This window comes from Dendropsophus ebraccatus, chromosome 9 (assembly GCF_027789765.1).
Source record: "Dendropsophus ebraccatus isolate aDenEbr1 chromosome 9, aDenEbr1.pat, whole genome shotgun sequence".
Classification (NCBI taxonomy): Eukaryota; Metazoa; Chordata; class Amphibia; order Anura; family Hylidae; genus Dendropsophus; species Dendropsophus ebraccatus.
This window is the reverse complement of record NC_091462.1, coordinates 36,565,055-36,580,205: the sequence shown is the minus strand read 5'-3', so window position 1 is coordinate 36,580,205 and position 15,151 is coordinate 36,565,055.

Here is a 15,151-nt window from a genome sequence, read left to right as displayed (position 1 = left end):
CGTGTAATGCTTCCCATCTGCCCCATGGAAAGAACGAACCTGCAGAATATACTTACAGGCCTTACAGGCCCCACATTTATAGGTACCCTCCATTCGGGCCTGTCTCAGCCACATGTGCGTAGATGGAGGGGAATAGTGACTATGCACCAAACGATCGCCTAAATTTCTACCCCGTCTGTAGGTGACAGCCGGTCTGTCATCCACTAGTTGGGAAACCACAGGGTCAGATTTAAGGATTGGCCAAAAGCGATTGAGTATGTCCCTGATCTCGGTCGCTGATGAGTCATAGGTCCCTATGATTCTCGTTTTAGACAGTCCCTCTGTTGGTGTGTCCCTAGGTACCAGTAACGTCCGTCTATCTCGTTGCTTGGCCTCCTTGTAGGCCGTTTTGAGTACATGGTTAGGGTAACCACGATCGCGGAAACGCTTATACAGCGTATCTGCTTCTTGTTCAAACGCAATTGGGGAGGAACAGTTACGCCGAGCCCTGAGGTATTGCCCCTTCGGGATACCTCGGCGAAGTGGTTGTGGGTGATAGCTGTCCCACCGTAACAGGCAATTACCGGCCGTGGGTTTTCGATAGATGGCCGTATTAAGCCTACCATCAGCCCCTCTCTTAAGGGTAACATCCAGGAAACACAATTCTTGTTCCTGGATTTCATAAGTAAACCTCATCCCAATGTCATTGGTATTGAGGCACTGCATGAAATCCACGAACTCGCTGCGCGTGCCTGACCAGATTACTGCCACGTCGTCAATATACCTAGCCCATAATTGTATATGCTGCTGGTATTCCAATAAGTGATCACCAAAGACCATAGCTTCCTCCCACCAGCCCAGGAACAAATTTGCGTAAGTGGGCGCCACAGGGGCGCCCATTGCAGTGCCCCTGAGCTGGTGGAAGATATGGGAAGCAAAAAGGAAATAGTTCTTGGTTAGAACAAATTCCAAGAGTTGTAAAATAAATAAGTTATGTGGTCTATCATGGGTACTCCTGCTACTTAGGAAATGACCCACCGCTTTCAGTCCTAGTTCATGATGAATGGAGCTGTAAAGGGCCTCTACATCTATGGAGCAGAGCAGATGGTGTTGTTCTAGGATAACATCCTGAGTGCGCAGCAACAAGTCAGTGGTATCACGCAGGTAAGATGGTAAAGAGAGAACAAACGGCCTGAGAATTTTATCCAGGTATATCCCTACATTCTGGGTTAGATTGTCAACACCTGAGACAATGGGGCGGCACTTTAAGGGTGTCAGTCCCTTATGGACCTTAGGAAGTCCATAGAAGGTTGCCACCTGTGGGGAGATCGGGTACATAAAATTAAACTCATTCTGATCGATGAGTTTATTGTTTTTAGCTTGGTCCAAGATATTCTTGAGCTCCTTTTGAAATACTGGGGTAGGATCAGACCGTAACAATGTGTAGTTAGACCTATCCTTGAGGACCTGTTGGCACATAGTGACATAATCATTGTGGTCCATGATCACCAAATTGCCCCCTTTATCCGAGGGTTTGATGACCAAGGACCTGTCTCTCTCCAAGGATACCAGGGCCTTTCTCTCCTCAAAGGACAAATTGTGTCCAACATTAGGGGGGCTAGTGTCCAATCGTTCGATGGCCTGTATGACGACCTGTAAGAATGCGTCAATAACATCATGGTCCCCCACTGGTGGCATTCTCGTGCTCTTAGGTCTAAGATCAGTGAAGGGGCCAGTCCCCGGAGTCCTATGTTGTTCATTAAGGAGGGAAGACAGCGTGTCGATATTGGCAAAGTCAAGCATATCCAAGGTCGGATCCTGATGGATCCGTTGATTTCTCAACAGGAAGAACTTCTTCCACCTGAGTGACCTACTAAACAAGTGAAGATCTTTAATCCAACCGAAGGTATCCCTTCTGTTGGTGGGGATAAAGGATAGTCCTTTCAACAGAAGGGAGGTCTCTGCTCCTGACAATTTATGATGTGATAAATTAATAATTTGGTTATCAGCTGGAGTCTCTATGTGTTTTAACCCTGTGTGGGTGGTAGTGGACCCCTGTCCAAAAAAGGCACAATAGGAGTAGAGGAGGAGGCATTGGAGAAAGATCGTGTATTGTACCCCCTTCCTCGATTTGTGTTTCCCCTTCCCCTCTGTGAGTTCCATGTTCCAGACCCTCTATTTCTACTATAATGTGTGTACTTTTTATTATTCCCTTGTTTTTCCTTCCTTGATTCGGAGTCTGAGGTGTCTGTGTCCGAGGAGGTATAGTCAGTATCGACACCCCTTTTCTGATTAGATTGTAATAGATGGGTGTAGGCCCTGTTTTCTTTGAATTCGTTAATGTCCTTAACAAAATGCCGATGTTTTCTCTCCTTCAATGTGTATTTAAATTTCTCAATCTTATTTTGTAATTCAGTCTCCTTTTTGGAGAAGTCCTGAGTGTCTCTAAGGGTGGTTGCTAAATTAATTGTTTCTTGTAGTTTAGTGGTCGTGTTTTTGAGAATTTGCTTCTCCTGATCCAATAAAAGATTCATAAACCTCAGTGAACTAATGGTCGCCTCCTGTTCCCATTTACGCATAAACTCAGGGGTTTGTGATCTTTCTGCCGGGACAATATTGATCCTAAGGCCTTTAGGGACTATATTGTGCGAGATATAGCTTTCAAGTGATTTCACCTCCCACCATGACTTGATGTTATCCTTATAATTCTGTTCTAGATCTTTGAACACATTGTGGAGGGTAGGTGTCGCCTGATTAACCAAATTAATATTTTTATCCGAAAAAACTTCACGTGCCTCCTCCGTCCATGTGTCTGTATTAAGACAGCTGGACAGATAACTTGCCATGCCCAATGTAAATACAACACACTGTAAAATCAGTGGAAAAACAGCATAAACATGAAAATCCAAATAACGGAAATACAGGTGCCGTTACACCATAGTAGCGTAAGGTCCAGTGGTCAAGACAAACTAGAAAAATCACCGGCGTATGGGGACCACTTAGGACTAACTAATACTTAACTTTTAATAATTCATTAAAAATTGTAGCAAAAAGGTCCACACTAACAACAAAAAGACATACACTAATGTGCTCTATATACAGTGAGGTAACCTACAGGGCAAATGTAGACATAGGGGAGATATCCCACGTTCCCAAAGGGATGCTAATACTTAGGGACTTAGAGGAGAGGGACTTAGAGGCTAATACTTAGAGGAGAAGTCCTGCCAGGTAATGTATGGTGCTATTCCACTGTAGCGATGCACGGTGGGGGACCGATGATTTTAGGTCTGGCCCTAAATAAACGATCAGCCGATGACGCGATCATCGGCTGATCGTTCTCTTTATTCCATCCGATTCGGACGATTATCGCTCCCGTGGAATAGGCCCCTAAGGCTAATGTTCATCAGTCCCTGCAGCATAGGAGCAAAGCCATGGGCCTCTTATGTCCCTGAATGTGAATGTGTTCTGTAATAAGGCATAAAATCATGTTGGGGCTATGGCACCTAAGGACAGCTTCTCCAATTTGGATAATCACTACTTCTTAGATGGGTCCCTTACCAATAAAGAGGTCCCCCTTTAAGCACTCCCAGGAATTAAAGGATGTCCCATGAAATAAAAAAAAAACTGTGGGGTCTAGTGGGGGACTAGTACATATATACCCCCCCCCCCCCCCCATCTGCCTTACTTTTTTATTTTCAGTGTTCAGTTATTTAGATCACATCTGCTGCGGATCTGCAGCAGAAAATCCACTGCGATACGGTGTGTGGGAAGCTACCCTAAAGCTGGACACAGACTTGTACAGACTTCAGTAATACCTGTTGTGATAACTATTCTCTAGTTCAGTATATTCCTATGGACTGGAACATTAATAGGAATCCTGGGGGGAAAGGGGTGTTGTCCGCCCCATATCTGTTGGTCACATACTGTATATAAATGAACTCCACTTAGCTGGACTAAAGTGCAGATAAAGCCTTCATATTGAATTATTGTTGCACAAGCTCTAGCGTGTACATGTGACATACTTACGTGTACACGCTACCTATACATGGCTTTAGCTCCACAAATATATCACTGACACTGGGAAAGAAAAGCTGTCCGTGACTGCCGGGTGATAGTTGCACTTGAAGCTTTCGTATGGTAAAGCTATGTGGATAGCCTTAGACTGATAATAAAATATAGTTATGGCACCTCTAAGTCTTCTAAGGACCTTTTAAGGTTCACCCTACGGAATTTGCACAGAATTTCAGAGTCCACGTCACGCGGACCCTGCTTGATATTATGCCTGTCCCATTGATAGAATAGGATCTCTCACACACACTCTGCCGTCCGCCCGTCCATGTAAATTCCGTAGTGTGGTATTACACGGGCCGAGCAGGGCCCAATAATACCTGTAAACAAGCAGCGATCTGCTAGATCGCCACTCGTTTACTGGGCCTATTACACGGCCCGATAATCGTTAAACAAGGGCTGCAAGGACATCGATGCATAACGATATACATTACCTATCCACGTTCCAGGTCTGCTGCTGCGGTCTTCTTCTCCCCGGGTCCCGCGCGCTGTATTGTCAGAGTGGCCTGACAGCCGACAGGCCACTCAGCCAATCACTGGCCGGGACCGCTGCGGCCTATGTTTGGCCGGGCGGCCTGTCAGCTCACAGGCCACTCTGATGTTACAGCGCGCGGGACCTGGGGAGAAGAAGACCGCAGCAGCAGCCCTGGAACGTGGATAGGTAATGTATATCGTTAGTCGCCGCCCGTGCACCGCTATTACACGTAGCGGTGAGCGGTCGGCACCCGACAAAAATAGGTCAGAACCTATATCAACGATCAGCCGATGATCGTTGTCATCCTCTGATCGTTGTATTTATTACATGGAACGATAATCTGCCGATTCGGGACAATTTGGACGATTATCGTTCCGTGTAATAGTACCCTGAGACAGTAGAGCTCAGGGGCAACTGAAAATCCTGCACCCACCTTAGCTACACCGCTTGTTCTTAGTGTAGACAGGAACAGAAAACAGGAGAGACGCATTTTTAGTCTCAGCTATAACACTAACATGGTGTAAAACACGCAGCCCACCAATTACAAAAATACATTTCCCATCATACCTGGACAGCTGAAGCTTTAGTTTCAATTGGGAATTGTACTTGCAATAGATGGAGGGCTACTGGTTCCCCAGGTTTGCACTGTAATTTTGCCACACAGGTCCCATGTGGTTTTTTTTCCCATAGGGCTCTGTTTTTCATTAGAAATAACTTTTAAGATGTCACAGAGACATGTAACAACTTTTGTTCCAAGTCTGAGCGGGAGATTTATCAAAGGGTGTATAATTTAGACTGGTGTAAACTGCCCACAATAACCAATCACAGCCAGGGTCGGACTGGCCTACCACAGGACCGGAGAATCCTCCGGAGGCCCCCAGCTTTAGAACCTGTACCAACACTGACTGACATGTCGGTTCTTACTGGTTCTTCATTGGTGGGCCCCCAGGATCATTTCCTCTGGTGGGCCCCAGATACCCCAGTCCGACATTGATCACAGCTCTCTTTCTTTTCACAAGAGCTACAAGCTGAGCTGTGATTGGCTGCTGTATTTGTTGAGTTTTTTTACATCTGTATTTTAACAACATTACTGAAAGTGCAAACTTTAAGGCTGGAAACACACAGAGCAGTTTTTTGGAGAACTGCCACTGCAGTATTTGTGCCAAAACTAGGAGAGGATCTAAAAGGAAAGAAGAGTACTCCCTTTATATTTTCCATCCCATGTGAATCCACTTCTGGCTTAGGCACAAAAAGTACAGTGGCAATTAAAAAAAAATTGTTGTGTGTGAAACCAGAGAAAAGAAAACACATCTTAAAAAAAAAAACATATAACTTAAAAACCAAAATACAAAAAAATGGACATAACATAAAACAAAAAAACTGAAAAAAATTATGCAAAAATATTTTACATCCATATTTGATTGTTTTTTTTTCCCTAAAGCAGTGTGATTAAGCCCTTACAGTGGTAGACATTGGAAAAACAGAGGCAGGCAGCTATGGCAAGGGTAAATACAAGCGGACATGTTTGAGAAGGGCTGAATCTCTATATGAAAAGTAATGTTATTGAGTAACGTCTCGTCTTTTTTTACAGACTGAAAATTAAACCGTTTCCCATTAATATCCCATTGACAGAAATAATATTTTTGTGAATCGGGTAGAATACACAGTGTTCTCTGGATCACGTTAGACACTGATTTTACCGTTCTGGAAATGGTGTCGGGAATTCTGTAGTCAGCACTTTTCAGAAACATTGCCTGGTTACCATGACAACAGCCCAGACTGTAACACTTCGCTTGCTGCCTGCTTTGTTTTATTTATTTCATGGCTCTTTAGAAATTATAGGTCATACAGCCCGAGCATAGACGGGTAGGTACACAGCCATGTTTATCAAAAAATAAATCCCTAATAACAGACAAATAATAATTATTATTTCTACTATTTATGAAGCAACACAGGCTAACCTTATTCTCTGGGTATCAATGTATCAATGTAATTCTGTCACTTTAAATTGTTATTTAAAAATACAATTATTAATGAAAACATAATGTACCCGGATAGGAATGTTGGATTGCTCATAACTTGGCATGCAGTTAGATCTCAGATTTGTAATGATTACAGGTTTGGTCTAAAGAGAAACTGGGTCCTGCCACAAGAGGGCGTAAAAGTGCTTCCCCACTGCCTTATTAAAAGAGGCTCTCAGAGGCTACTTTTGGGTATTGTGCCTTATGGTGAATGACCATTGACTACTTGACATGCCACAATGACATACTGAAAGACATTGCCCAGTTGACAGAGGGTCATCTGGATTGTTCTTACCAAGCTGTTTGTAGGTATTAGAAGAAGGGGTTATGTGAGGGGACAAAAAGCAAAAAGGTTCTGTACAGCTCAGACAGATTACTAGAAGAGATGATAAGTTAGACCTGGCAGCCTTTCAGTTTACGTACAAAAATAACTGTCAGTCTCTAAATAGGATGGCCCACATGACTCCTAAACCCAGGATGAGTAGATAGTTAAATAGACTCTGTCAGTAGGTTTTTGCTGTCCTAACTCAGGGTAGCATAACATAGTGACAGAGAGGCTGAACAGAACGGTGTATCACTTACATTGTTTTCTGCAGCCAATCCCGAGATATCCTCCTGAATAACATGGACAATAAGTAGTCCTCTCCATTATAAGCATGAGCCCAGTTGTCCTGGATATTCATGAGAAGCTGGAAACTCCGCCCACCAGCTGCTAATTGGCAGTTATCTGTCCATGCTGTGTATAGGCAGTCAACTGTCAATCAGCAGCTGGAGGGCGGGGGGAGAGGTGTGGCAAAAATCCTGTTCTCCTGCATATTAGAAGAACGGCTGTACAAAATTATGTAATACACCGATCTGTTAAGCATTTCTGTCACTAGTTTATGCTGCCCTGATTTAAGGCAGCTTTAACCTAATGACAGATTCCCTTTAAATAACAACTTCCACTGAATCATTCCCCACAAAACTATATATCAATCTACTCTACTCATGTTCTGTAACATGCTGCCTGCAGTATGGACTGCATTTTCTGTGTCAGGTCCCCTTTAAGCTGAATTTATACAAAAAAAAATATATATATAAATTTTTATATATTTTTTTTTAGTTTTGTAACATCGATGCTTTTACAGTCAAACAATCCGTGTGTGCTCCACTTTGGTCCCAGTTAGTTACAGCTGTCCCTTATAGCTGGACAAGCTCCCTTTTATATTTCATACAGTATCATAAATATTAATGAGGGCGGATGAGATAAATATCTTTTGAGTTTGAGCCATCCCTGTTCTTTATTTGCTGACGTGTGAACCTTCACAACGTCTTATTCCTGTATCTCTCCTTTCCATCTGCTGTACAGAGATTTCACAATCTACCCTGGAGTTTTACTTGAAAGCTTTAAAGTCAATGCAGATACAAATCACAGATTAGAGATCACATTTGTGAAGTACCTACTCCATAACCGGGCTCAGGACTTGAGGACCTACAGCTCCATAACTCTTTGTAAGTTGATGAATAGCTTTTTAATCACCGACTCTTGTTGGAGTCGGCCCTGGTTATGTACCATGTCATATTTTTGTGTCACACAATGTTTGCTTTAAATATATCTGCTCCATGCAGGCATATGACAAATCTACTTATGACATATGAGAAGTATTTTAATGGATTAGGCCCCTCCGGATAAGAAGTGCATGCGATTTTAACTACATGCCTGTCTATCAGGTATATATCTTGATTATTATAGTCCTTCCTGCTGTTAAAGAGGTTTAGGAAAACATATACTAGGGGGCAATAAAGATTTCATTACAACACTAATAATACAACGGGGAGAACACAAGGCTTTCCGAAAGGCTTTAACAGAATAAGACTCGCATTCAGATCTTCGGTGCTGAACTTGGAACTTTTTGGCTCATGAAACAAACATTTCATGTAGGACTGCGAGTGGTCTTGGACCATGAGCAGTAACAGCCATGGGACCCTTATCTACTATTATAGATATTATACATTTTATCCATGTTAAAGACAATGTATTTAAGCAAAATTTATTGATGTTTTTTGTTGTTTTATTTTAAAGGTGGCCATACATCTTCATTAACTGTTGGCAAACTAGTTAGGACCCCTGTCTGGGACAAGTCTAGTCTAGTTTTGGTCTAAGTCTAAGACGCACGTGTATAAAGCAACCAGAGACACTTAGTTTTTCCAGTCTATCTACTATTTCCACTATGCAGTGCCAGACACTACAAGCGGGAGAAAAGTTGGGGATAAACCCAGCCTACACCGAGAACCACTTAAAGTGCAGGGCAGTATCCTGATACACAGAGGAACTAGCCTGGATAGAACAAAGATACCAGAAGGTCTACATATTCTATCTCGCAGTGCAGGTGAAACTGGGACACCCTCAGACACTTAGCTTCACCCAGGTAATCACGGCTGGGGCTTGTATCCCCCTATTAGGATGGGAAGCTCAACACTGTAGGGATATGAGGCTCAACACTGGTGGTCAGACATTGGTTTAAACACAGGTACAAGTATCACTCTCACTCACAAGTATTTCTCTCAAGTTCCGGCTGAGCACAGTACTACTTTCGGTTGTGACTTCCTTGACAAACTCCTCTCCTCTATGCTGCTTCACTCTGCTCTCAACTTTACAAGCACAGCTACAACTACCTCTACTGTATTCCACTCTTTCAAGTATCTCCGCAGCAAAGATTCAGTTAAGCGCTAAAGTCCGTATCAAGATCTATTTGCTGCCAAAGTGTTTTATATTATTTAGACACTGCATAGTAAAGCTATTTTTATCACTGGGGCTCAGTCATCTTTTCATCAGCACCAGCACTTATACACATTCGGCATACACCTTGGGTCATCTTTCCCTTTTCTGTGCATGGCTGTACCGATAGTCTGGGTGGGTCAATTGTCACTACCATGACAAGAGCCCAAGGGACCCATCACAGCCTGGCAGGTCACTGATAGAGATGAGCGAACTTGCCGGATGTCTGGTTCGTATGAACCAGAAATCTCGGCGTCTGATTCCTGCTGTCTGCTCGCTCCGTGCAACGGGTGGATACAGCGTAAGAAAAGCCTGGAAAACTGGGATACAGCCATTGGCAAGTTCGCTCATCTCTAGTCACCGACCATTTTGGGGAAGTACAACCGGCCATACACAAAGCAGGTATCAATATCACACCTGTGTGATGGACTAGCACTGGCGTCACGACACCCACCATCCTGGCCTAGTACTACTACACCACGACACCACACAGTTACATAGAGTGCCATCTGCCGGACTGCTTATGGGTAGCAACAGTGGGATGGATAAGTGAAAGAGCTACTTACCCATCCATGCTGTCAGTGGCAGGGGCATCAGCATCCGGCAAACAGGTGCCTTGGTCCCTAGCACTTTAACTGTGAGGACTCATAATGACAGTTAAATGCAGTGCACTGAGTGAGGATCTATCAATTTATCTATCTCCTATCTGTGCATCTATGTAAAGTTATAGATTGAAGTTACTTTATCCAAACATAGATGGAGGACTCACCTATCTTCATGGTTACTCTGAGCATTACAATTTTTGTGCATAGTACTAGTGGTGGACTTTAAGAATGGAATTACATCACAGCTCTCAAAACCAACAGGAGTGAAGAATGAGGTGTGCATGTGCAAAATAGAGACAAGGCTTCAAGTGTTGATCCTACTTAAATCAGAGGGCTCTGCTGCATATATTTTCGAGTTATCCACGTGTATATGAGTTTAACTTTTTAGGCTGGTCTCACATTGCGTTTTTGCAGTCCGTTTAGATCTCTCTCTCTGTCTATCTCCTATCTATCTATCTATCTATCTATTATCTATCTATATCCTTTCTATCTATCTATCTATCTATCTATATATCTAATATCTATCTCATATCTATCTATCATGCTTCCCCCATCTCATGTAAAGGCAGTGACAACAACACAAGGTCCTGCAGACTTCTCCAGACTTCTCTCACATCCGGTTTGAGAGAGTATATTTATATTCTATTTTTGTTGTTGTCTGTAAATCAGATAAGATGTATAAATACCTTAACTATATTGGTATTACCCTCTAAGCCCAGGGCACGGGTAACTCTCCAGCCAAGGCTCCCTCGAGGTTTCCTCCACAGTGTGTTTTTCCTTGCCTGAGTGCTGATGGCTGACTCTATGTGAGTCGGGGGGTCTACTGTTTTTTCAGTGTCATTTAATTTTAAATAAAATATTGATTACAACGTGTCATGTCTTTATTTTGTGTTCTTTGGTTTTCTTAATTTTGCTTGGTATTTGGAGGTCCATCAATATCAAATATTGCAGAGACATAAAACCGAACATCTTTCTGCCAAAAAAAATCCTCCTCATACCAGCAGTGGACTGACTGATATCTTTCTACGACATGACCATCAAAACTGGAAATTTAGGGAAAAGATGGGGGAATAGAGCTAATTGACCTCTACACCAGTGCCTGGATGTTTAGGACATATCACACCTGTGTGTTATGTGTTAGAAATAACATATAAGCCTGGTATGTGTTTTTAACAAGTTTTAATTTGGTCATTTACATTTAAAAAAAAAACAAACATTATTTTTGGTGGATCTGAATAAATAAATGTGCACATTAGGCAGAATACACCCTTGTGCCACCAGTATTGAAGATCAGGCCACAATATCAAACAGCACCTATATGTTATATAAAAGGCCCACAAGCATGGCTTAAGCTGGCCATACACTTTCAATAACTGTTGTGCCAGTGTTTGTTTGTCTGACAGTTTTCTCTCTAATCCACCCCATACCCATGAATGTTCCTTCAAAAAACAATGAGGTCAGGACAGGTGACAAAAATCCAGCATGCCTGACCATTCTCTCCACCAACATAATCTGTCGGGGTAGAGATGGGAGGCTGCCATACTCTGTCAGGTGTCCATACAACTTCAAAAAATGTTGGCTGAAAAATCGTTCAGCTATCAGTTATCCTTTCCATTTTTCCCATCCACATAAGCGTTCGGCACAGCCATTCTTGTGTTCTCTATGGGGAGAAGATGGTTAAGCCACAGCAAGACAGCTCTAGGAACAAAGAGGTTGGTGCAGTCAAATCCCATCATGCCTGATTCCTATCTTCACCAACATTACCTGTCAGTGGAAAGTCAGTAGGTACTCACTTTTTATACCATTGGCCGAACTTGATGCCAATGGCAGGTACCACTTTTAGTATAAAGTGACCTGTGAAGAGTCAGTAAAACACAGCAAAGACAGTACGCTTGGCTGACTGTAGTCTCTATGTGTACATGCACCTTTAGGCTATGTTCACACTACGTAAGTTTCCGGCCGTAGCGCGTTCTGTGAATAAGCGGCCGGAGACTTACGTAGTTTGTGTACAATGGAAAGTATACGATGTACGGCTGCACAGTTCACACTACGTACGAACTTACGCCCGGATCGTACGCGGCGCCGTAAAAAATGAACCAGACCATTGTTTGAGGACGAAAATGCCGTAACTTACACCCGTAGCGTTACATGCGGTCCCGTACGTAGTGGTGATTTCTTCATTTTTGCAGCTTTTTGTGCCGATCCAAAAGGTTCTGTGGGGTGTTCGGGGCTAGGCGAAGATTTCCAAGTAAAAGACCGCTGTCAAATCGCTACGTAGGGCGCTCGGGAAGCGTAAGTAGACTACGGGCGTAAGTCGTAAGTACGTAGCCGGCCACAAGTAGCATAAATCTCCGGACGGAGTTTACCGCGTATATGTCCGGCCGCGAAAATATGCGGCCGGACATATACGCAGTGTGAACATAGCCTAAGGGCTCTTTTACACACTTCCGGCCATTCAAACTTTTTTCCTCCTTGGTCCTGTAGTTACTTATAGGGTCAGTTTAGTGTCAGGCTTCTGTGACAGTTTTGAACTAGAATACTAGCTAGCTACAATGAATATTTTAAGAGCAGATTCACATACAGGAGTTTTGAAAAAAAGTTTTTGCTGCTGCTTTTTCAAGCAAAAATTTTTAAATTGCAGTAGGCTTTTTCAGAATATGTTCCCGTGCTAGGGTCATTTATGGTCATTTATGTTGCTGTGATCACAGGGAGAATATATCACCTTAAAGAAAGTATAGCACAGGTCAAGTTCAAGACTAGTCAAAGCAAACTATTCCATATCCGTACTGGCGTGGACCGGGCATACAGTCTGGGAGATCAAACGTGAACGCTACATTACAAGCACGGCATCTGCTGTCATAACATACAAGTACGGCTGAAGAATTACTAAAACCTACATGCTTTTTCCAAGTCATCAAGCCAGTAAACATGACATGGCTGACGGAGGGGATGTAACTAATGACATGTATATGCAATAATAATCCATATGTAAATCCTGACAAGTCGCTGACCACTTTTCACGTCTCCTCAGGAGAGAGGTCTTAAATTAATAGTCTGCTTTTCCTGACCTTTTAAATGTCCTTAACCTTTGTAGAATATGAAACAAGCCACTTAGGCAGACGCCTCGTCCTCCACTACAGAGGAGCTATATGATAAATGAATCTTTGACTGAACTAACCTTCCGTCTGAAGTCCCCTACCTCTACATATACAGAAATAAGAACAACGGAACCAAGTACGGAAGTGGTATATACAATAGTCCTAATATCTGTAAATAGGGGTGTATGGGGGTATCTGTAAAGTTGATGAAACCTAGATTTAGCAAGAAATGTGTCCGACATATCTTAGGCCTCATGCCTAACAGTTGAATACCGCACCATATCAGTCTATGCACATGGAGGTTTTTTTAACAATTCTGAGAGAGTACATATGGAAAGCCTCCAGAGGTTTGATTTTAGTGAAGAAGGTAGCGTCCTACAGAGGCACCATACAGCAGGACACAGATTGCCACACATGGAATCACCAGGCGTAAGAAGTGTCAGTCTGTACCATCTCTGAGCCAAGGCCTCTATGGATGGGTTCTGACTATTTAGGGCTTGTTCCCATTTTTCTGGCAAACTGGTATAGTTGGCATCCATTAGCTGTCAGATTTCATCAATTTAAACAGGATGCATTAACCATCTATTCTCCATTAGAGACAGTCATTCTACCTCTTCTGTTGGAAGAGAGAAGGATTGGACAGATTGGATTCCAGCTGTCAGGTACTGAGTCTTCCAGATGTGACTGGCAGCCTTGCATCCTTACCACTCACAAAGTTTCAGCCAATTATTAGGACTGGTCATAAGCTGCCTCATATCTATGGCTCCTATGTATAAAATAAAGAGCGGGTCGCAGTAGGGTAAGGGAGCTGGGAGGGGTCATAGGGCATAAACTGAGTTACAGGAGAAGGGCTGAGTATTAGCTATGGATTGGTTGAGTAGGGAAGGTAAGTACCATAATAGTGTCGTAGAGCATGGCCAGCAGTGTCCCTTTCAGAGGCGTAGCTAAAAATGGCTGGGCCCCATAGCAAACATTTAATTTTCCTCCCCTTTCCCCCGGACCGACCACTAAGCCGTCAAATGTAGTCATAACTGCATAACTGCAAGCCCTGGTCGGCAAATGATGATAGCTCAGGGGGCTCAGGCTGTTGCAGGAGAAGGCCACAGGCCCCCCTTGATGCGGTGGGCTCCATAGCAGCCGATATGGCTGCTAGAGTGGTAGTTAGGCCCCTGGTCCCTTTTGGATGGGACTACTATGGGGGGGGGCGTGCTGGGTTTGGCATGAGTTTTTCCTGCTTTGGCACTGCAGCTACTGGAGAGCAGGTCATGGATGGCACTTATTGAGAAAATAAGAGAAGTAAACAGGCAGTTCTTTTGGCATATTTGCCTTTTCTGACTAGGCTTGGTGCAACTGGGTACTCCTCTTTGGTACTGAATGCAAGGGCCATCTTTGATGTCCTTATTGAAACCTATTGTTCACTCAAGGATTGTTATATATGTGCAGTGTCATTAATAAATTAGTTAGTTAAATTAGTTAAATTTATGGTGCATTTACACAGGCAGATTTATCTGACAGATTTTGGAAGCCAAAACCAGAAATGGATTTGAAAAGAGGAGAAATCTCATTCTTTCCTTTATGACCTGTTCCCTGTTTATGGTCTGTTCCTGGCTTTGGCTTCAAAAATCTGTCAGATAAATCTGCCTGTGTAAACTCACCATAAGTTCACATTGTGAACTTAGTTAAATTAGTTAAATTAAGTTCACATTGTGAACTTCTATATAAAAAATTGCTGGTTAAGTATGTCTATTTGAATTAATAACTATAATGTGAGTGATATCATTAAAATTGAAGTTTGGAGGGATATTTAGAGGGATATACAAATATTGGATATGGGATATTGATATCTGCAATGTTTTTGTTACTAAACACACAGCATCGGAGGGTTCTATAATTCGGTGAGCTCAGGTCAGTACGCCTGTGAGACCCACGGCCATAATACAGATGCAAAAATCGAATCTATACCATTTGGAACAGTACATGCTCGACTGTAAGCCATATGTGTATATATAATAAAAGAACCCCTAAGGGCATACCAAAAGTGTTACATTGGTGACGCTACTACCTCGCTGATGCTTCCAGAATAATCACAATTTGAACAGTATAGCCATAGCACCAAACAAGGAATAAGCTGCAACAAAAGCCACTTC